At 43.7% G+C, this 23,081-nt stretch overlaps 2 pseudogenes; both read right to left on the bottom strand.

Annotated features, from left to right (window-relative positions):
* Positions 1 to 6,539: 6,539 nt before the first annotated feature.
* LOC128573090 (immunoglobulin lambda variable 5-39-like) lies at positions 6,540 to 7,050 on the bottom strand (annotated as a pseudogene).
* Positions 7,051 to 10,915: 3,865 nt separating this feature from the next.
* Positions 10,916 to 13,377, bottom strand: LOC128573089 (immunoglobulin lambda variable 1-40-like; annotated as a pseudogene).
* Between the last annotated feature and the right edge of the window lie 9,704 nt (positions 13,378 to 23,081).

Genomic DNA, 23,081 nt, shown 5'->3' with positions numbered 1-23,081 from the left:
TTTCCTTGCCCTAATTTTCCTTTCACTTCCTCTTGCTCTTTAAGTTCTTGTGCCTGTGGACTAAGGGTTACAGGACCAGAAGGGTGAGAAGGTTGAAGAGCAAAAATGGGGATGAATGAAAGGAGAACCGAGTGATAAGAAAAAAAAAAGAAAGATAGAGAAAGGAGAGGGGGTGGGGATAAGGAATATTGACAAAAAGAAGAGAGGCACAGAAAGAGGGAGACAGGGCAATATAGTTGTACAGTAGGGTACTTAGACACAACCTTAAAAAACCCCCACCTTCTGGGGGTGGCCAGTGGGGTGGTTCCCTTGAGGTCAGCAGCTCTTTGCTAACCTGATCAGACACAGTACCCCACCTCGACCAAGTAGAGAGGAAAGACAAAAATGCTATAAATCAAACCAAAACAAGCAAACAGAAAACTTTACGGGGATAAAATTGGGTGAAAAAGCAAGTGATAGCGGTAGAAACACTAGCAAAAATGAAGTTGTAGTTATTAAAAAAGGCAGCAATGGGAAATTATAATTAAACTAGTAAAATTGAGAAAGAAAAAGGATCTGTATGGAAAAGATTGAAATTAAAAAACAAAAGAACATCAACAACGTCAAAATAAACAAACAAAAAAAAAACAACCAAACAAAAAAAAAAAAAGGAAAAAAATACACAACCAAAAACAAAGCAGTTTGTATATGTTATTGAATATTGTCTGGGCAACACGTGGTGTTCTGGGGTATGAGATGTTAGTCACAGTTCTGATACGACTGGAGGCTGCTGATTTGTTAAACCCCAGCAGGTAGACACCCTAAATCTCTCTCCAGCCCACTTAAAAGGCACTTTGAACTTGTAAACTTGCTGAGCAGAAGCTTTCCCAGCTTTCTCACTGGAATCACTGCTGAAGTGGCTATCCACTTACCCAGTGTGCCAAAACCGGTCTCACTCTGCCCCTGAGGGTTAGGGCTGCAAGGCGGCTCAGACCCCACCCTTAGGCTACTTGGTTGCTGGGTTACCAGCTCCCACCCATTTCTAGCTCTGTGACCCTGAGGCCGGAGCTTGCCGGGGCAGATCACTGACAATGGTTCCGTGTTACCCACTGCCAAACACTTTTAGCTCCGTCTGGCTCAGCGGCTCAGACTGGGGCCCTAGACAACGGCCAAAGTTCTCCGCCCTCCCGCTCAGGCCTTTCCCAAGGCAGTTCAACTCAGTGCCAAGTCCAAGGACATTAAAACAGTTCACAGGTAAGGCCTTTCTGGTTTGCAGTCTCGCTGCTACTGAACTCACAGTTGTGGGCGGGTTTAGACGGTTTGAACACACGCGACCACTTGCGGGTTTTCCACTGTTTTAGTCCTCCTCTTGGGGTCCAGAAGTCTCTCGCTGTCTCCCTGTATCTTCACAGGAGTGATGATAGGCAGATCCCACTCCTGAGATGCCTGGAGAGATGCCTGGAGTCCTATCTCCCCAGACTCATGGTGCCCAGATGCAAGGAAGCTGTTACTCGGCTGCCATCTTGCTCCGCCCCCCGAGTAATTTTTTTTTACCAAATGGACTACCCATGACCCCTTCAAAGTATGTTGTGCTGACAGCTGCCTCCTGGGACTAATGAAATTTAGTGGACCAGCAGTGAGGGATTTGGAAGGACAGCCAGACAGGAGGCAGCATAAACACCTACACGGGTGACTCGCAGAGCATAACAAGACAGGATCCAGGTGGTGGAGACTTACCCTACCGCTTCCTGGACCCCACTGTGGTGGATGGAATGGTGCAAAAGTAATGCTCTGTTGAAGAGCACAGGGGAGGCTGGAGTGGCGGCCACAGTAGTGATAGGCCTAGTGGGCCTAGGCTAAGACAGAAAGGTGTCAGGCCTAGGCTATAATGGAAAAATACCAGTTGACTCCTAGCAAATTTCTGGACTGCAAGCTTTCAAATGAAATGAAATAAGTCTAGATCACTACCAAGATAAATGAGAAAGTACTAACTGATTTCTTGCTTCTAGTTCATTCCCAGGTTCTTGCTTGGCTAAATCCCTGGGAGACAAACTCGGAAGTACCAACTGTTCCCAGACTGACTTTTAAACAATACCAAGTGACGAAAATACTGAGACTAAGATGTAAGAGGAAAAATACTGAAACTAAGATGTATAGAGGTAAATATTAAAACAAACATGCATGACGTATGGCTAACTAACTGCAAAATTCTGTACAATGCTTGCTTACTGTCTCCCCAGATGCACCTGGACAGCCTGGTGCCAACCAGGATGCAGACCAAGCCTTAAAAAGCCGACCCCTTAAGCACTCGGGGCTGCTCTCAGAAACCGTATGTTGGGACACTTAGGCAGTTGCCGGCTGTGAATTTGGCTTGTTTGGCAGTGTGGTCTTTGTGGAACTCCTGGGCACAAGCAGCACAGTGATTTAGCTGGGAGAATCAACGCTTAGTGAGCACCAGGAACACTACAGCTCATTGCAAAGACCTCTGATCACCTCTGATCACCTCTGATGCATCATTTGAAATTCATTACCAGTGGGGAGGGCACCTGTAATCCTCACAGAATTTTCTATAAAATGAGGCTCTCAGAGGTCTCAGGTAAAATCACAGGGCTAAGGAGTGTTTGGTCCATCCCCACCCCTTCCTCTGTGAATGATTCAGCAAGCAAGGATCACTAGTTTGCATCTGGAGACAGCAGAGTGAGGAGTGGACACCTGGATACCTACGAAGGACAGGAACTGCTGACATGACCACCTTCCCTGTGAGAGGCCTGGACCACTCTCCGGACAAGGGAGGAAATGAATGAAAGGCAGTGAGTGATGGTTACACTTCGGTGTCCTTGGAAAGAGGCAACAAGCAAGTAATTAGCATAATATGGATGCCTTTAATTTCCAAATTATTATGCCTTCATTTCATTCTGTTTAAGACTTTCTTCCTCAATTTATATCTCTGTCTTCATAAATTTTGCTATATGTACCGGAATAAACCATGTTGCACATTCACTACTTTGATTCAAAATATTAGCACTATATGACTTATCCAGGTTCATGGCTTACCAGTTCTCCTTTCCACACAACAGCACCACACAGGAAAGCTTGGCTTCCTTCCAGAATGATGCTCTCTCTGCCAGCTCACCAAAATGTGTCCCTTAATTCCTCATGAGCTTCCCCCAGTAGACCAGGAGCACTATTAGCAGCCATGTTTCCACCATCAGTCTCTCTGTGCAGCACTGGGTGCCCCTGTGACAATGCAGCTGTCCCCTGCCACACTCCTCACTTCCTACTGACCCCAGCAGAGTCTTCAGCATCCACATTTCTCATGACATCACGTTTAATCCATCTAGGCCAGTGGTTCTCAACCTTCCTAATGCCTCCTAATGCCTCAGCCCTTTAATACGGTTCCTCATGCTGTGGTGACCCCCCCCCCACAATAAAATTATTTTCATTGCTACTTCACTACTATGATTTAGCTACTGTTACTTAGCTACTATTTAGTTAGCAGTTATGAATTGTAATGTAAATATCTGATGTGCAGGATGTATTTTCATTGTTACAAAGGGGTCATGACCCATAGGTTGAGAACTGCTGATCTAGGCTTTTCTACCTGGTTTCTCAGAGTTCTCCCAATCTCTACTTCCTTTCCAATTTCAAAACTATACCAACACTTTTGTATATCATTTTAGAGAAGCACCCCTCTTCCTTTCACTTGCATTCATTTTCTTTCTTTCTTTTTTGTTTTTGAGACAAAGTCTCATTTGTAGTTCTCAGCAGAGTGCTGTGGTGTCATAGCTCACAGCAACCTCAAACTCTTGGGCTCAAGTAATCCTCTTGCCTCAGCCCACTGAGTATCTGGAACTACAGGTGCCCACCACAACACCTGGAAATTATTTTTAGAGCAGGGATCTCACTCTTGCTCAGGCTGGTATCAAACTCCTGAGCTCAAGCAAACTACCTACCCTGGCCTCCCAGAGTGCTAGGATTACAGGCATGAGTGACTGTGTGGGGCCCTTGTTCTCATTCTTTTCTTGTTATTTTTATTGTCAATGTGACAAACTGCAGTAAACCGAGTGGCCTTAAACATACAGGGATGTTTAAGGATAAGGGGAGGAGAAAGTGTGGGCAGCCGGGAGGAGGAAGTGTGGGCAGCCAAGGGCAGCATTGAGGGCTGGATGGTTCAGAACTGAGGATGGGGTTTGGGTACCACCTGAGGGCCAGGCACTTTGTCCTCTGCAGACTGTGGGTTTAGGTATCTAGAGCTAGATCTCTCTAGATAGAGAAGGACATATGTGATAAACAAGAAAAAAAAAGAGAGAGAGAGAGAGAAAGGGGTAGAAATTCCAGGGTTGGTTCCAGGCAGCTTTCTCAGAGCAGAGATGGGACTTAGGTCAGATGTCACACGAGGAGGAACAGTGCAGGTCTGATGAAAAGGACAGCTGTGCGGAAAAAGACGGCAGTTCCGTGAGCCGTGGAGGATTCCTACCTCCAGCCCCCATGGACAGCTCTGTTCATCATATGATTCACAGAGAGAATTAAGGCCAACTCTGAGGCTTAACAATTTCTGTGACTCAAGAAATAGACATATCATAAAAGCACATAAGGTACATTATAAAGGGTGAGTGTTTGGGGAGAGGAGATAATCCTTTCAGCCTGAAGATGAATATGGTGTCTACTTTAACAAGACTATAATGTGTTTATCAAAAGCATCTCAAGAAAAGACAACTCACCAAACTTTCTTGCCTTGAAGAACTGGTAGCTTCAAAGAGTTACAGTCACGTAATATGAGCATCTACTCTGCAGATGGTCGAACACGTAAGTGTTTACTAGAAACATGTCTTGTTCAGCAGATGCCAAAAACCATGCTGATCTGATTGAAAAATAATATGAAATACAAGCATAAGACTTTAATTTCATCCAAGATTTTAAATTGAAATAACAACTTAGAATACAAATGTATTCATATGTAGTATCCACCACTAGTTGAGCAAGTGATAAATACTAACATATTTTATAAAACCATAATTTGCATGCAAAAGAATTATCATGCCTTTGACAGTTCAGTAACAAGGTGAAGAATGGATTTGATGTGAACAGCAACTTGCTATCTCAAAGTAATTCATCTCTTAATTGGCAGCAAGGTCAGCAGCGTGTGTATTGAGCTACAGAACATTTTCACAGGGATTAATTTCATGCATAATCCATGTTACTATGGAAAGAAACTGTATTTTACTCTATTGCATGATATATTCTAATCTAAAGTTTTAAAATGTATATACTTCAGCTTTTGACAACAGGTGAGAGTGTGTAATTTGGGATGAAGAGGGGTACAAATTTCTGTGCTACGTAAGCTTAGTGGATGTGTGAAACTTCAACTTGGAGTGGCTTTCAGCACAAAGGAACAATCTAATATTGCCTCTATTTGACTTTTTCAACTTATGGATAACAAAATTTTTTCAAAAATGCCTCACAGTTATAGTTTCTTTTTGTCCTCCATCCCCATATAATTGAAGTGTTGTCCTTCATCTCACATTTCCCAGAGTGTAGTGGGCAAGGCCAGCCATGGAGTGCACTGCTGTGGGTGCTGGAAGGAGGAAAGGGAGTCTCACTGAGGCCAAAGTGGATTCTCAGAGCTGGGAAGGGAACCTGGGAGGACGACAATCAGGCTGATCAAATGGAAACAAATTTTCTTTTTTTGGAACTTTCTTTTTTTTTTATTGTTGGGGGATTCATTGAGGGTACAATAAGCCAGGTTACACTGATTGCAATTGTTAGGTAAAGTCCCTCTTGCAATCATGTCTTGCCCCCATAAAGTGTAACACACACCAAGGCCCCACCCCCCTCCCTCCTTCCCTCTTTCTGTTTTTCCCCCCCATAACCATAATTTTCATTAATTGTCCTCATATCAAAATTGAGTACATAGGATTCATGCTTCTCCATTCTTGTGATGCTTTACTAAGAATAATGACTTCCACGTCCATCCAGGTTAATACAAAGGATGTAAAGTCTCCATTTTTTTTAATGGCTGAATAGTATTCCATGGTATACATATACCACAGCTTGTTAATCCATTCCTGGGTTGGTGGGCATTTAGGCTGTTTCCACATTTTGGCAATTGTAAATTGAGCTGCAATAAACAGTCTAGTACAAGTGTCCTTATGATAAAAGGATTTCTTTCCTTCTGGGTAGATGCCCAGTAATGGGATTGCAGGATCAAATGGGAGGTCTAGCTGGAGTGCTTTGAGGTTTCTGCATACTTCCTTCCAGAAAGGTTGTACTAGTTTGCAGTCCCACCAGCAGTGTAAAAGTGTTCAAATGGAAACAAATTTTAATTATAAACTGCTTTCTGAAGATGACAGAATTTTGGGTAAAGGTGCAATTTAGCAGAAGAAATTTCTCTTCAATAGTGTCTGTAATTCTGTTGGCTGAGCAATTGGATTGGCATTTGTTTTTGTTAGATCTCATAATTATTTGGTAAGTAACCAAAAAAATCTGATTTGTTTAAATCATAGTAGTGTGGATACATTTAACATAAAGAAAATAAGCATAACCATTTTTGACCCACTTCCCTAATTGTGTTTGTCACTGTGAGAAGCACTGTTGTACCATATGGCACAGTAGTAATCAGCCTCGTCCTCAGCCTGCAGCCCAGAGATGTGCAGGATCCCTGCATTGGTCGACACATCCTTAGATCCAGAGAAGCAGCTGGGGACTCCAAAGCCCTGGTTCTTATCTGAATCTGAGTAGTATCTCAGGAGATAATAGAGAGGGCGTTCTGGCTTTTGATGGTACCAGGATACTGAATAGCTACCAACACTGAAGCCACTACTCAGGGTACAGGTGAGTCTGGTTGATGTTCCCGGGACTCAGAGAGGGTGCGCGGCTGAGTGAGCACAGGCTGGGAGAGGCAACCTGCAAAGACAGACACAAACTCTTACTGGGTCAGAATCCATGGTAAAGTTTCTCAGGCATCTTTGCCAGAAGATCCAGAGTCAGGGTAGGGGCTGTTCCTGGCCTCTGAGGCCTGTCCCTACCTGAGCACTGAGATAGGATCAGGAGGAGAACAGGAGCCCAGGCCATGGTGGACACAGCCCTGGTCCCACAGTGGGGCTGGGCTGTCCCCGGCCTTCTTTTCTCTACCCTCTGCACAGGAAGGGCTGCTCATACAAATGTGTTTCCACCCAGGGACTCCCCAGCCCCTCCCTGACCCTGGGCTGGGGCTCAGCTCTCCCAGCAGACTGAGGAGGGGGAGGTTTGCTTTGCCCCTTGTGGGAGCCCTGGAGGAAGCAGCAGCCATACAAGGTTGCTGCTCAGGTGACTGAGCCAGGCCAGAAAAGGGAGAAGCTGGTGGGGACACTGGAGGAGCCAGGGATTAACACCAGGTATAGAGAAGGTTTGGAATATGTTTGCTTTCATTTCTGAAGAATGTAAACCCTCTCCAAGGACCTCAGCCGTCCTTTGTGGTCACTGGTCATTTTGTGGCTAAGACTTGGGGAATTCCTAATCAAAACCCTTTAGTTCTCTCTGTTAATTTTTTTTTTAATTTCTCTAATGCCTTTTCCCAGTATTTTCAATCATTCTTATTATTTAGATTTAGTGATGTGAATTTTGTGGGGAAAGATACTTATTAGAAATTCAGTCTTTAATGCTCCCACCAGATCTCCTGAGTCAGAGTCCACGTGTGACAGGATCCCGGGTAACCCTTGTGCACGGGAACGTCTGAGAGTCTCTGGTCTGACACAGGCAGGAGGGAGCTGGTGGGCTTGGTGAAGGATTGTTCCTCAGGCCTCAGCCTGTTGCGCCTCCTGCCAGTGAGCCCCTCAAACTACCCTCCTGTGCCCCACTCGGTGCAGGATGTTACAGGCATGGTGCACTCCGGGCCTCCCACTGAACATGGAAGGAACCTTCTCCTGAGCTCACAGATCCACAGAGATAACCAGAAGGATTTTAATATGGCTGTCTCATATTTATTGATACTAATAAGCAATTAGAATTAGCCAAAAGCTATAATTTTGTATCCGTACCAAAAATGAAAACATGAAGCCATCATATCAATTATAGTCTTTAACACAGAGCGAACAATTTATACTAAACTTAAATGACAATGGTGGTGTATAAACACAGAAAGATGAATAGAAATATGATCATAATTGTGGAAAAATTAGAAATCTGCATGAGTAAAGAGTGTGCAAATTCAAAACATACTTACCTTGATTATTTGGTGTAATAACTTCCCACGGCTGTCATAACAATGTACCACCAACTAGGTGGCTTAAGGCAAAATAAATTGCTTCAAAGTTTCAGAGGCAAGCTGTCCAGAATCCACAGTGTAGGAACAAGTTCCTTCTGCATACTGGAGGGGCCCCTGCCTTGTCTCTCCCTAGCTACTGATGGCTTGCTGGGAATCTTTAGGATCCCTCGCCTTTCAGCTGCCTAACTTCTCTGCCTCCATGCTCACCTGGGAATCTCTGGTTCTCTACACCTGGAAGCCTCCTAAGGCTGCAGCCTCCTGCCCGGCTCAGCTAAGTCTAAATCCCTTGTCCTTTCCCCTTGGAACCACCCTCAGGGTGACTGTACTTGCTGTCATTATTTTGAGATGGTTGTAGGAGACTCAGAATCTGTCCACAATGCAGGGGAGCAAAAATGCAAAGGAACCTGGTGACCCCACCGCCCCAAGGCTTCCAAGTATGGGAGACCCAAGAATGTGATGCCCTCTCCCTGACTCTCTCCTCCTGCTGCTCTGTCTGACTGAGCTCCATCCTCACCCCTGATGGGGAGGCTCCATCATAGCATGACCCAGGCAACTGCAGAGGGGAGGGTGTCCTCATTTCCCAGAGCAGGTGTTTCTCCTGTAGGCTATGGGCTGTGTTTTCAGGGACCTAAAGCTGCCCTTCCATGGTGAAAATGGGACTTCATTATGGGTTTGGGCCCTTGAGAGGGCAGCAGGGTGGATGGAAAAGGAGAGAGGACGCCTGTGTGGGCCCCTGTGTGTCCTCAGAGATGGACTTTGGACTGAAGTGTATCTGGAGGGACAGTGAGAATTTAAAGACAGCTGTCTTTACTCCCTTCTGCCCCACAAGTGTGCTCAGGACAGTGTCCAGGTGAGTCAGACTCTTCACCAAGACACTGTTCCCAAAACCTGTCTCTAGATGTTTTTAGGATGAGGTAGAGGGTGGTACAGCCCACCCTGTGGCTGAGAAGCTTGTCTGTGGCCTCAGGTGCAGCTGAGTCCGGGGATGATTTTGGCTTTTGACTTACGGGTCCTAAGTGAGTGCCCTCCCCTCTCTGAGCTTCAATGTCTAGTCATGTAAAATAGAAAAAACAGTTACCACAAAAGAGCTCCACCAACTGTTTTCTAGCATTTTATGGTGTGAATATTTGCACTGAATTAAGAGCAAACCTTAGGGCATAGGTTAGGGATTTGTTTTATAAGCCTTCCTTTCTAAGTCCTCAAAAGTACCCTGGACATAGCAACATTATTTGGGACACACTTATACCACACTTTATTTATTTTTTAATGTTGTTCATATAAATTCACATGCAAGTGATCTTCAGTATTTTTATTTGTTAAATAGGGGAACCCTTCCCTCAGGCCACATGCATCCTTCTTTCGGAGGCCACTGCCTGGGAGGTAATAATAAAGCTGCTGGCAGGATTTCACGAGGTCACACACTGAATGACCTAAAAAGCTATGGGTTCCAGAACAGACTGAGATAAGGGAACAAAACTGCATGTGGGTCCCAGGAAAGGTCAGAATATACAAAGAGCACATGTGTAGATGGGGGTCCTAATGTTCACCATGGCAACCACGGGTAATACAATTGTGCGCTCAAGGAATTGGGCATAAAGGAGCAGATTTTAGCTGTTCTTGCCTCCCTGCCACACACACTGTGGAAGAAAAAATTCATTTGTTCCTTGTATGAATCCCTTTGTGAAATGATATTTGCTGTTTCTTTTTATGTTAATCAATGATTGTGGAGAAATCTTTAATCACTGCTATTCTCTTTACGCTTAACCTTGTACTTATTTGCTCGCTATGTGACTGTGACAGAGATAAAGTAAAGCGTCATGAGCCATCAATTACAGGTGTGGGAAACGTGTAAGGAAGACATCTCAAGATGTGCAGAGGAACAGGATGTCCAGGTCAGACAGCGCAGGGCATGTGAACTGCAACAAAGTTGTAGTCGCGTGCATAGCAGAATAGGGTGAGTATGTCAGCAGCAACAGCTGCAACCATTTCCACAACTAATTAATCACTTAACTAGGCAGAAATAGCTAAGGCAGATACCCGTCAGACCAATATGGAGTTGGTGTCAAAGCTCGCGTGTCCCATGCTAGATACATCCACACAGGAAAACAGTCACATCTGCCCTTTCTGCATGTCCTGCCCTCCTGTTACACAGTGTGACATTTATGGTAACATTTTCCCTTACAATTCTTTGTTTGAATCTCAGTAAGTACCCATTGGAAAATGGAGTCAGGGCTCCACTTTGACAGTGCCTGGCCTCCCAGGATCTTTCTTCAGGTTTTTGCTCTGCCTAGTTCCCAAGAGCCAGGAGGCTCCGCCTTGCCACAACACACACACACACACACACACACACACACACACACACACACACACACACACACACACGCAAGAAGATAACTATATGAGATAAAGGGCATATTGGTTAGTATCAGTATTTTTTTTTGCAGTTTCTGGCCAGGGCTCGGTTTGAACCCAGCACCTCTGGCATATGGGGCTGGCTCCTTACTCCTTTGAGCCACAGGCACCACCCCTGTTAACATCAGTATTTTTTACTCTCTATGTGTACTTATGCTGTAATATCACATTGCATATGTTCAATAGACACAAGACAAGTTATTTTAAGAATCCTCAATCAACAGCGAAGTCCCAATTGTATCAAAGAAACGCAGTGATTTAGGTGCACATATGAACTGACGTCTATACACACAGAGTGAAACGGGTACCCCCTCCATCACTGACAACCGCTTGAACCCCCCAACAAGGAACAGGAATGGAGGAGGAACCGAGATAAGAATTCTGTGAGGCCACCTCGGCCTTGAAATGGTGAAAACACTCCCTTAGACCTAGTGCGGGGGGAGGAGGGAGGAATGAAGAAATGGGATAAGAGTTTACTGAATTTGACTTCTTTTGAAAATTGTTTGCTCATCTGCTTACCGCACCTGCAAGGTCTGCTTCTGTGAAGGCTGGTTCTAAAATCCAACAGCTTGCTTGCATCAGCTCAACCAGCCCCTACCCTACCTATGCCTTATAAAAACCCAGACTCCCCAACTGGTCGGGGCTGCTCTCCAGACTTAGGGAGACAGCCGGCTGGCCAATCAATAAAGACTCCTGATGGGCATTTGAATTTTATCTGTCTGGTGGTCAATTGTTCACTCTATAACAAGAGGTCCCCACTGGGAAGAACATAAAAATCAGCATCTTAGGTGGCGCCTGTGGCTCAGTGAGTATCAAGGGTGGCGGGTTCAAACCCGACCCCGGCCAAACTGCAATAAGAAAAAAATAGCCAGGCGTTGTGGCGTTGTGGCATTGTGGTGGCCACCTGTAGTCCCAGCTACTGAGGAGTCTGAGACAAGATAATCGCCAAAGCCAAAGAGCTGGAGGTTGCTGTGAGCTGTGACATTACAGCACTCTACAGAGGGTGACATAAAAAAGAAAAAATCAGCATCTTGGTCACTGTTACTGAGAGAATCCAAAGGGCCAGAATTAAGAATCTAGGACAAGGTGGTGCTTTTACAAAGTTTAAGTTGGGAGTTTGTTCTGATTAAAAATCAGAAGAATAGAAGCACCTGTGGCTCAAAGGAGTCGGGCACTGGCCCCATATGCTGGAAGTGGTGGGTTCAAACCCAGTCGCAGCCAAAAACTGCAAAAAAAAAAAAAAATCAGAAGAATATGGCACAATTTCAGTACTGACTGGTTAGAGATGAGTAAATAATAGCATAAGGGGACAGCAGGGCTGAGCATCCCTCCAGACAGAAGACCCAGTGCCTAGAGGATGCCACATGTTAGGAGCCAAGGGGGAAAAAGTATTTTTTTAATCAGAAAAAATACACATAAATAAATATGTTTTGTTTTTGTTATTGTTGTTTTTAGTGAGGAACGACCATGAAAGACATTGGTCCTAGAGTCCCTCAAGGTATAATGAACTCTCTATGGGATGGAATTCAGTTCACCAATAACGCAGAGACTCCACTGAAGTGACCAGAGTGAAAGAAGCCGGATGCAAATGGAATGGGAAATCTGTAAATCCAGAGAAAAGACACCAAACAGCACTGACAGGAGGTGAACCAGGGCTGCCCAGGAGGGGGTGGGGGTATTACAAAGGGTCAGGAGGAGGCTGGGGGATCGGCACCCATACTGATCTCTCCACTGTGCTGAGGTTTTCAGGGATGCATAAAAATTTCAAAATGTACCTACTTTTATACGATCAATATGGGCCATCTATTGTATGTCTTCATGACAAGAGATTTATTAAAAAGTATAGGCTGAGAAAGAAAAATGAAAAGAACCTGGCTCCACCCTCAGGACCAATGAGAAAAAGACAGCCCTGGGAAGTCCTGGACATGGACAGGAGGATGGAGACTCAGGGTTCCCCCTTCAGAGGAGGGTTCTGAGATGACACAGCTGGGCCTGCCAGGCCCTGGAACTCAGTACAACAGACCCTGTGTCCCCAGATACAGGGGAGCAGGGCATGCTGTTTCCTTGGAGGCCCTTTTCCTGGCTGCTGTGAGTGACTCTGAGGACTGAAAGGGAGGAGGCTCCAATCTGTGGTGCCCATGGCTGCACCTGGGCCCAGGGTGACAGCAGCAGCAGCAGCAAAAGCCACATGCCAGGCCTGAGCATCAGCTGCTGGGTGTTCACCCATTTGAGGGTAAGAAGGGAATTCTTGTCTTAGTTCCCCCTGGCCCTGGAGCACTATGGGAGCATCCAGGCTGCTGTCATAGGACTGATAGTAATAATGAGCCTCATCTTCACTCTGGAGACCCGTGATGGTCAGGGAGGCAGAGCTGCTGGACTTGGAGCCAGAGAATAGGTCTGGGACCCCTGAGGGTCTTTTTCTGTTATCATAGATGATGAGTTTAGTGGCTATTCCTGGGAACTGCTGGTACCAGTGCACATAATGCCCACCACTATGTTGCTGCTGCTTCCCGTGCAGGAGTTGGTGACCATCTCCCCCAGGGCTCCAGACATGGAGGGCAGATGAGTTAGCACAGACTGGGCCCAGGACCCTGGAAAGGAGAGACACAGACATGGTGATTCTGGGTCTGGAGACAAGAGGAGAGAGCAGGGCCCCAGGGTCTCCCCAGGGCCTTTCCCCTGGCCCAGGTCTGGTCACCTGTGCAGTGAGCCAGGAGTGTGAGGAGGAGAGGGGACCAGGCCATTGTGAGGACATCCTGATTCCTGCCTTCTGTGCCCACAGCTGAGGCACAGCTCCCCCAGGTCTGCCTGTCCCCTCTTCTTACCCTGAGAGGATAGGCCCCATCCATGCACATGAACCTCCCACCCTGGGCCCTGCTCAGGCCACTCAACCTCAGGGTGTCAGGGGCAGGTAGGGACAGGGCTGTGTCAGGTCACAGTAGGTGGGGAGGTCATAGTTGGAATTGAGCAGGTGGCTGGTTTCAGCTCTGATTACCCTGAGACCATGAAAAAATGAGCCACATGTTCCCCCTGGTGGCCAAACCTGGACACACCATCATGTGGCATGGTGACCAGAGTGTCCCATAACCAGCCCTGCCTCCCCACTGCTCTGTCCGCTGCCCCCTGACTCAGGCTGGGTCAGGTGGCTGCTCCTGTCACCTCCCCATCAGCTCAGGGAAATCTTCCTGCTCTACTGGGATCCTCATTTGAATCTGTCCCTGGCTCCCTGGGCTGTTCCTAGGCGGGTTCCCTGTAGACACAGTCTTTGTGGGTCAGGATCAAGTCTAGAGCAGGGACCAGCCAGAATGGACTCACTTCCATACTGGGGGTGACCAGGTCTTTCCTTATATATGATCCCTACCTGGTGGCCAGAGATTTCCTCCCAGAGTGCTGGTGAAAAAGGGAGCTCTTCTCTCCAATGACAGAGGAGTGACAGGAGAAGCCATCAGGAACATTTCCAAAGGGTTATTCTAGGAATTATTTATTCCCATTCTAATTTCCACAGACTTGAAATAATAGCTATACCTGCATGTACTGTTGTGATCTGTGCTCCTCCCCTAGGAATGGATCTTCCAAGACCCTAAGGCAGGTCTGAGGGCCCCATGGCAGCTGCCTGCACAATAATTTTCTTAAGAGCAGAAATGACAGGGACATTCAGTATGTGAAGATGGGCAGAGTTAGGAATTCAAATTGCTTCTACCAGTGTCTGATTCCAGGTGAGCCTGGTGCCTGATAGCTCTGACATCATCCTATTTGGAGAAAGAGAGAAATAAAAATAATATTTTATTTAGAGAATAAAAATAAATGGCCCATATTCAGAAATGAGTGCTATCAGGGATGGTATAAATCTGAGAGAAATTATTGATCTATAAATTGTAAAGATATCTAACATATATGTGAGAAACAATTAAATAAAACAAAATATGTCATTGATCAAAACAAAAATAAAATAAAAATATACTCGTAATTTTTATTACAAATGCAAGAGTTCTGGCATTATAATGGGGGGGCTTTAGGTATACGGGTTGATTTGTTAATATTTATATTGGTGAGTTTATCACTAGGCAGTGACAATGCTTAAAAAAAGGAATAAAGAAGGAATAATTACTACAGTCATGTAAATAAAACCCACCCATATAGATAACTGAATATAAAGATATGAAACATTTTAGGTTTGCAAGGTTATTATTTGAAACATTCTTTTTTATTGTAAGCTGTGTTTTGTTTTTTGTTTTTTTACCGTGCTTTTATATGCAATTTTAAAAGTTATTGTGTTTACAGACAACAGGAAAAAAAATATTTTTTTGACACAGAGTCTCACTATGTCATCTTGGATAGAGAGCTGTGGCGTCACAGCTCACAGCAACCCCAAACTCTTGGGCATAAACAATTCTCTTGCCTCAGCCTCCCAAGTAGCTGGGAATACAGGCACCTGCCACAATTCCTGGCTATTTTTTGGTTGAGTTGTCATTATTGTTTGGCAGGCCCAGACTGTGTTCGAACCCTCCAGCTCTGGTGTATGTGGCTGATGCCCTAGCCACTGAGCTACAGGACACCAAGCCAACAACAGGAAATATTAAATTCAATTTTTTATTACATAGAAAAACTGTTACAGTTGTGCTTGCATCTCATGTTTCATGGCCCTTGCTTCCCCTGTGGTGGTGCATACATGTTCACAGTGAACTTCATTTCCCTCTCCCTCTCACTTGAATAAGGAGGGATTCACTCAGGCTGAAATGTCTCTCACACAGGACAAGGATGCCTGGGTCCCCTCCCTGTCTACACTAATAAAGAATTACAAGTTTATCTCTCCAGGTGTAGAACAGGGGACAAGGAAAGATTCAACATTTCACCTACCCAGGGACACCTACACAATTGATGTTTTTACTGTCTTTTTTCCCCTCTTCTAACAATATCTTTATCGTATGTCAAAGATATATTTCCTAGGCCTCACAGAAAGCAACAGTTTTGCCTCACTGTGCCCTTCAGCTTCTTTTATTTATTTTGTGTACTTAAAAATTATAGTTCCAAAATTCTCCCTTGGAGAAGCAGTCATATTGTTTTTGTTTGTTTGTTTGTTTGTTTTGTAGTTCCTTTTTCTCCTGGACATATCCTCACATCTCGGCTTAATAAACCTCCTTTGATAGAGATCATTCATTGCCTCAGTAACCTATTTGGGGTTGTCAACCTCCTAATCACATTTGGATAATAAAAAAACTCATTTTTATAAATAACTCTCCTATACATGGATCATTACGAAAAGTTTTGAGATGCCCCAAGATTATGAAACATGAAATCTACACAGATGAAAACAAATGAATCCCTCCCGGTGACACCGATAAGTAAAGCAAGTTGAAACTTGCATGGGTGAATCAGAAAGGACACTGTCAACCGTGTTTCTTGGAAGTGAAATAATGGACCATAACAGTCTACTGTCTCAAAACTTTCATAGTGACCCATGTATTATAAAAAAATTAAAACTATGTCAACATACTTTTTGTCCGTTGGGGAGATTCTGTGTCCTGAATGAGGAATTGCTTCCCATACAGAGCTGCAGTTGAATGGGAAGGCTGATGAGTCTCATGATGAGGCATAAATGCCTAAAGTTGTCAACACTGATGATGGACACAGTGAGGGCTGACACCCCAAAAGGAGGGACTGAGGCAAACATCTCAACAAATCTATAATCCAACCTCAAGCAGTTCCAAAATTAATTACATAGGGCAGATCTAAATTTTTGACCATTTAGATCTAAATTTTTGACCATTTAGATTTGCTAAATAATTAGCAAAAACAATGCTAATTATTTTTTTTTGTTTTCCAGAATAAAAGAAAACTTATAAGCTATTTATAACTTATAACACATTGGTAAAGTATATTTTGTAAGTAATTCAAAACATTTATTTGTTCCTCTATTTGATTTCTCTAGAATTTGGAAACTATTCATACATGTTCTTATATCGTGGCAATATAGGCATTTCGGTAAGTCTGACCATAATTGGTTTTTCTATTACTTGCATAAAAGGACATAGAGATACGGGTTGTTTTACCAATTCTTTGAGTGGTTTGACATATTTTCAAATATACCCAGACTGGTTCGAGGAATCAGGTTGTTTAATAAGGTCAATAAAAACCCATCTGGAAAAACAAATACTGAGCTGATACTTCATTTATAATGTTCCCTGATCTGTGGAAAGGGAAGAACTTACTTTTCGATAGGCCCAGGAACCTCAACCTACATTGGCACCTTGAAAGGGAGGAGTTGCCCAGTTCATGTGGGGATATATAGGAAGTTACCTCCCTGGCTTGCCTGAGGAGACATTTAAGTAATCTGAAATAATAATAATAATTATTATTATTAATTATTAAAATTTCTTTGCTTATCAGTGTTACCGGGAGGGCTTCATTTGTTTCCATCTGCATAGATTTCACATTTCATAATTTGGGGTATCTCAAAACTTTTCATAGTGACCCATATATAGGAGATTTATTTATGAAAACAAGTTTTTTTTGTTAATTATTAGTTATTATTATTATACAGAGTCTCTGGATAGAGTGGGGTCCCTGGTGTCATAGCTCACAGCACCTCCAAACTCTTGGGTTCCTCTTGTGTCAACCTCCTGAGTAGCTGGGACTACAGGTGCCTATCACCACACCCGGCTAGTTTTTTTTTTTTTTTTTTTTTTAGGAGAGATGAGGTCTCCCTCTTGCCCAGGCTGGTCTCAAACTCCTGGGCTCAAGCAGTCTACCCACCTCAGCCTTGCAGAGTGCTAGAATTAGAAGCATGAACCATGTGCCTGGGCCAAGTAACTTGAAATTCTTTTTAAAAAGGAGGTGATGGTTCTAGCAAAGCCAGTGTTTCAAACAAACCTTTAAGGCTAATGTTTGTCTTCACTGAACTTTGTGCCTATACTGAAGCCAGGTATAAGGAGGCTAAAATTTAGTCTGCGAGTAAGTTGGCTCTAATATGATTTGTCTTTGGTAAAAATGGAAAAGTGAGGAGAAAAATAAATTATCAAAAATCCATTATCAAATCCAAGTCTTGTCCTTCTGTTTATACAGTTTTTTTAATAACAAATTATCCCAAGTTTGGACTGAATACTACTTAGTTCTTGTCTACAAAAGAAGAAAACATAAGAAAAGGTCAGAATTTACTTCAGGATGTTTTTATTTGACTCCCTAATTAAAAACAATGCTTTTCCATTCTGACCAATTCCTCTTTAATTGTCAGATAATTAATGTTATAATAATCTCTCATTTTACTTCTGTAAAAGAACGAAAAAGTGTTATGATATCCTGAAAACTGGAGATGACTTAACAAAGCTTGCACAGCTTCCTCATCTGAAATCTCATGGGGCCCGGTTTGATTTCTATTACTGTTCTCTATTTTTATTCTATTTCTATTTCTGTTACTCTACAGACAGACTGTTCCCCCTCTAGACCCAGGAAACATCACAGAAGGGAGAAGGGTTGGAAATTGTAAGGGCCAGTTTGAGAGATAGAATGGTCTTAGCAAAATGCTTATGTTCACAAAAATTGCTACATGTCTGTGACTACAAGCAATACTACAGTGTCTCAACACATACATGTAAGTTTGTAAACTTAATTTATAAAGTTTTGAATTGCATTGCTTAAAAGTTTTCAAGGGGATAAGGAGTTCCTATGTTATTCCAATCCTGTTTTACACAAAATGTTTAACTGACTGTAAGACTTTATGACTCTAAAGCTCTCCTTGTCCATCCGGGTCCCAGTGAGGGCCCACATGACTTTAGGGAAAATGGGCAGTCCACACTGTCAATGAGGGGAGAAAACAGAGTTCAGTCATCACTGCTGCCTCTGGTACGCTTTGGCCAAAATGGAAGACTGTGAACTGAAAATCTGGAACCAAATAGAAAACCCGGAGATGGAAGCAACATCTTACAGCCACCTAGTCTTTTTTTTTTTTTTTTTTTTTTATGTAGAGACAGAGTCTCACCTTATCGCCCTCGGTAGAGTGCCGTGGCATCACACAGCTCACAGCAACCTCCAAATCCTTGGGCTTAGGCGATTCTCTTGACCTAGCCTCCCAAGTAGCTGGGACTACAGGCGCCCGCCACAATGCCCGGCTATTTTTTTGTTGCAGTTTGGCCGGGGCTGGGTTTGAACCCGCCACCCTCGGCATATGGGGCCGGCAACCTACCCGCTGAGCCACAGGCGCCACCCAGCCACCTAGTCTTTGATAAACCAAACAAGAACATACACTGGGGGAAAGAATCCCTATTCAATAAATGATGCTGGGAGAACTAGATATTCACATGTAAAAGACTGAAACTGGACTCACACCTTTCTCCACTCACAAAAATTGAGTCAAGATGGATAAAATACCTAAATTTAAGGCATGAAATGATAAAAATACTCATATAAAGTAAGAGGAAAACAGTGGAAGATAGTGGCCTAGGGAAAGACTTTACGAAGAAGACTTCCTTGGCAATTGCAACAACAACAAAAATAAACAAATGGGACTTAATTAAACCAAATAATTTCTGTATAGCTAAGGAGACAACAACCAAAGCAAATGGACAACCAATACTAAGGGAAAGGATATTTGCATATTATGAATTGGACAAAAGCTTGATAAGTAGGATCTACAGAGAACTCAAATTAATAAACTTAAAAAGAGCCAACAATACCTTATATCACTGGGCAAGAGAGATAAATAGAAACTTCTCTAAAGAAAACAAATGGCTAACAATTATATGAAAAAAATGCTCATTACCCCTAATTATTAGAAAAAATGCAAATCAAAACCACCCTGAGATAGCATCTAACCCCAGCGAGAATGGCCCACATCACAAAATTTCAAAACTGCTGATGCTGGTGTGGATGTAGAAAGAAGGGAACACTTTTACACTGCTGGTGGGACTGCAAACTAATACAACCTTTTTGGATGGAAGTTTTGAGAACCCTCAGAGAACTCAAGCTAGACCTCCCATTTGATCCTGCAATCTCATTACTGGGTATCTACCCAGAAGTAAAAAAAAAATCCTTTTACCGTAAGGACATTTGCACTAGACCATTTATCACAGTTCAATTTACAATTGAGAAAATGTGGAAACATCCTACAAGCCCACCAACCCAGGAATGAATTAACAAGCTGTGGTATATGTATACCATGGAATACTATTCAGCCATTAAAAAAGATGGAGACTTCACATTTTTTTGTATTAACCTGGATGGAAGTAGAACACATTGTTCTTAGCAAAGCATCACAAGAATGGAGAAGCAAGAATCCTCTGTACTCCAGTCTCATATGAGGACAATAAAGACCTAGTACACAGTGTGGGTTGGGGTAAGGGGAGGGCAGGGAGAGGGAACGAGGGAGAAGCTGGAGGGTCACGGTGTGTGACACACCTTTTGGGAGAGGGACACAATATAAGAGGGACTTTACCTAACAAATGCAATCAATGTAACCTGGTTCTTTGCATCCACAATGAATCCCCAACAATAAAATAAAAAGAAATCCTAAGCCCTCTGCTAACTGAACAGGCCCTCTTATTTACAAGCACTGCAGAAACACGTAAAAACTGAGTTCCTGGCCATGACAGAAAGAGAGAGAAGCACCATTATGTATGTGCATGATTCTAGTTCGTGAATATTCATGACTCCCCTGTATCTTGTGCAATATGTTTATTCAACCACTCCTCCCAGTATCAAATCCTGCTTCTTAGGTCTCTTCTGTGAAGCTATTGTTCCTGTGTTCCTGCCTGTGGCTGAGAGCCGTGTTTCATGCAGCTTCCCGGAATAGATACTGGGGGCTATTAAAAGCCCCTGTATTAGGAATAAAGTTCTCCTTTTTCCAAAATACAAACCACATTTTTTTTGGTTTGTTATCACTCCACACCCCTTCCCCAGATATAGTCAGGTTATGTGAAACATGAGCAGATTGACCCAGAGCTATGTTTTCTTGATGCCTTTTCTTATGTTTTTTATTTCTTAGCTCAGAAATCTACCTTATTCCCTGAAAGCATATTTTATAGGAAGACCTTGCAGTGAATCTATCAAAAACTGGGAAATATTGATTTAGCCATATTAAGTATTTGAAAACACAAACTGAAAATAGAGTATTTCTTCACCTATTTAATATTTACTTAATTATTTTGTATCATTTTGTCCCTACTTACTTTATCCTTAAGTATTTCATTTTGATTCTATCATAAGTGATACGGTTTTATTTCATCATACTTGCTATTTTATTTTTAGCATACAGGATGCATCCACATCTGTTGGTTGGAGTTGTCTTGTGAACCCAGATTGAATCTGGGCACTATGAGGTCCTCGAGTGCAGATCACGGCACTAGGAGCTCCTCCTGGACTCTGGGGGGACATGGCTGTGATCAACCTCTCTTGATTCCCCAAATGTCTCTACTGGGAAGATTTATTTTTTGTCTGTGAACAAGTGATATCTTCCTGGGAAAACACGAATGAGGTGAGAGAGTAAATGCATTGGCTCAGTCTGTCAGGAGAACTGAAGGGAAGAATATGGCCCTGCCAAGGCTGCTCTCCTGAGGACACTAGCTGTTCACACTAGATGTCACCCTGAGCTGGGATTGTCAGGGCCACCAGCAGGGGTGACTGCAACAGGTCCAGAGAGCAGACAGGAGGTATTTGCCTCACTTCCCCCTGGGTCTGGAGCACTGTGTTAACATTAGAATTGCTGTGCCGTATCAGACAGTAATAGCCTCGTCCTCAGCCTGCAGCCCAGAGATGTGCAGGATCCCTGCATGGGCCGAGGCATCTTTGGATCCAGAGAAGTGGCTGGGGACTCCAGAGCCCTGGTGTTTACTTGAGTCTGAGACATAGCTCAGGAGATACCTGGGAGGGTTCCCTGGCTTCTGCTAGAACCAATATATTGCATAGTATCCAAGACTGAGGTCACTGCTCAGGGTGCAGGTGAGTCTAGCTGATGCTCCTGGGGATGCAGAGAGAGAGGGTGGCTGAGTCAGCACAGGCTGGGAGAGGGAACCTGCGAACACAGACACCCATGGTGATGGGGCACAGACCACGATTAAGAGTCTTGCTGGTCTGAAACAGAGGAGCTGGTAGCAGCCCAGGCACCTGCAGCCTGTCCTCACCTACGCAATGGGACAGGAGCACAAGGAGGAGAGGAGTCCAGGCCACGGCAGACACAGACTCTTTAGGTCCTGGAGCAGCGCTGAGAGGCCTGGAGCTCTTTTATCTTCTCCACTGTCCAGAAGGAGGAGGGGCATTCACACTAATTTGTTTTGCCAACTGGAGGTCTCTGCCCCACCCTGAGTAAGTACTATTTGACATTCGAGCTTAGTTTTGGTCTGATGAGTGAAATTCACAGTTTGCCCCATGGGAATGACAAGGAAGGAAGCAGCTGCTCTGACCTTCCACAGGCCTATGAGCAGGAGACTCTGCCCAGCCCATGGAGGATGCAGCTGCTGAGTCTGTTCCAGTGAGTGCAGGCTCCACTGGCCCAGCTCTGGGGAGTTTTGGGAATTGGGCAGCTGGGGGTTCTCCCTACCCACATGTGCTAGCAAGGCCTACGGTGCCCCCTGCTGCCACTGTCCAGACTTCAGTCTTTCAGGGGTGATATATGAGTGGGGTCACCTGAATTCAACCCCAGACTTAAAAATTGACACATAATTGTCAGGTGAAATTTACTCTTGAAATATAGGTTGTTTTGATAATAATAAAGTCTTTAATAGAATACACCATATTATTACATCACAAAAAATATTATTGAATGAATGGATTTTGCAAGAATCTGGCCAATTTTAACAGCTATTCCCGATTTTAAAAAAAAGTAGTTAATTGTACAGAAACAGAAAAAAGAAATATGTTTATAATATGGTAATACACAGCTTCTTACTTCAGGGGAGACATTTCCACCTAGATCAGGAAAATGTAAAGGTATCTCCAGCCCCTTAGTGCCCTCGTTGCTCAACATTGATATGCAACTATTAGATGATAAAATTACACAAGGTAAATCAATGGTTTGACAACCAGGGGTGTCCAACCTTGTTTTTTTCCTGCTGTAAATTGGAAGAAGAAGAGTTATTTGGGACCACACTAAAATACAAAACACTAATGAAAGCTGATGAGAAAAAAAAGAAATAAAAAAGAAATAAAGGTCTGTGCTTAAGTTTTGCAATATTCAACACTGCAGAGAAGCAAAAAAAAAGGTCTCAAATATTCTGCATGGTGCCCTAGGGCCACAAGCTGGACATTCCTGAATGGGAAGCCTGGACCTGAGTGCATTTATGACCTTAGATATTTAGGGTTTTCTTCCAGAAATGATAGTTATATCTCTAATGAGCTAGAGCGGGTGAAATACAGTGAGAGTAGAGCAAAACACTTGGCAAAGACAACAGATAATATGTCTTAGAGCTTTTCCTGGGGCTTAGAGCAAAGAGTCACCTCTGAGGCTGTCATCCTGGTCTAC

This window comes from Nycticebus coucang, chromosome 20 (assembly GCF_027406575.1).
Source record: "Nycticebus coucang isolate mNycCou1 chromosome 20, mNycCou1.pri, whole genome shotgun sequence".
Lineage (NCBI taxonomy): Eukaryota > Metazoa > Chordata > Mammalia > Primates > Lorisidae > Nycticebus > Nycticebus coucang.
The sequence above is the reverse complement of the archived record's forward strand: the minus strand, read 5'-3'. Positions and strand labels throughout refer to the sequence as shown.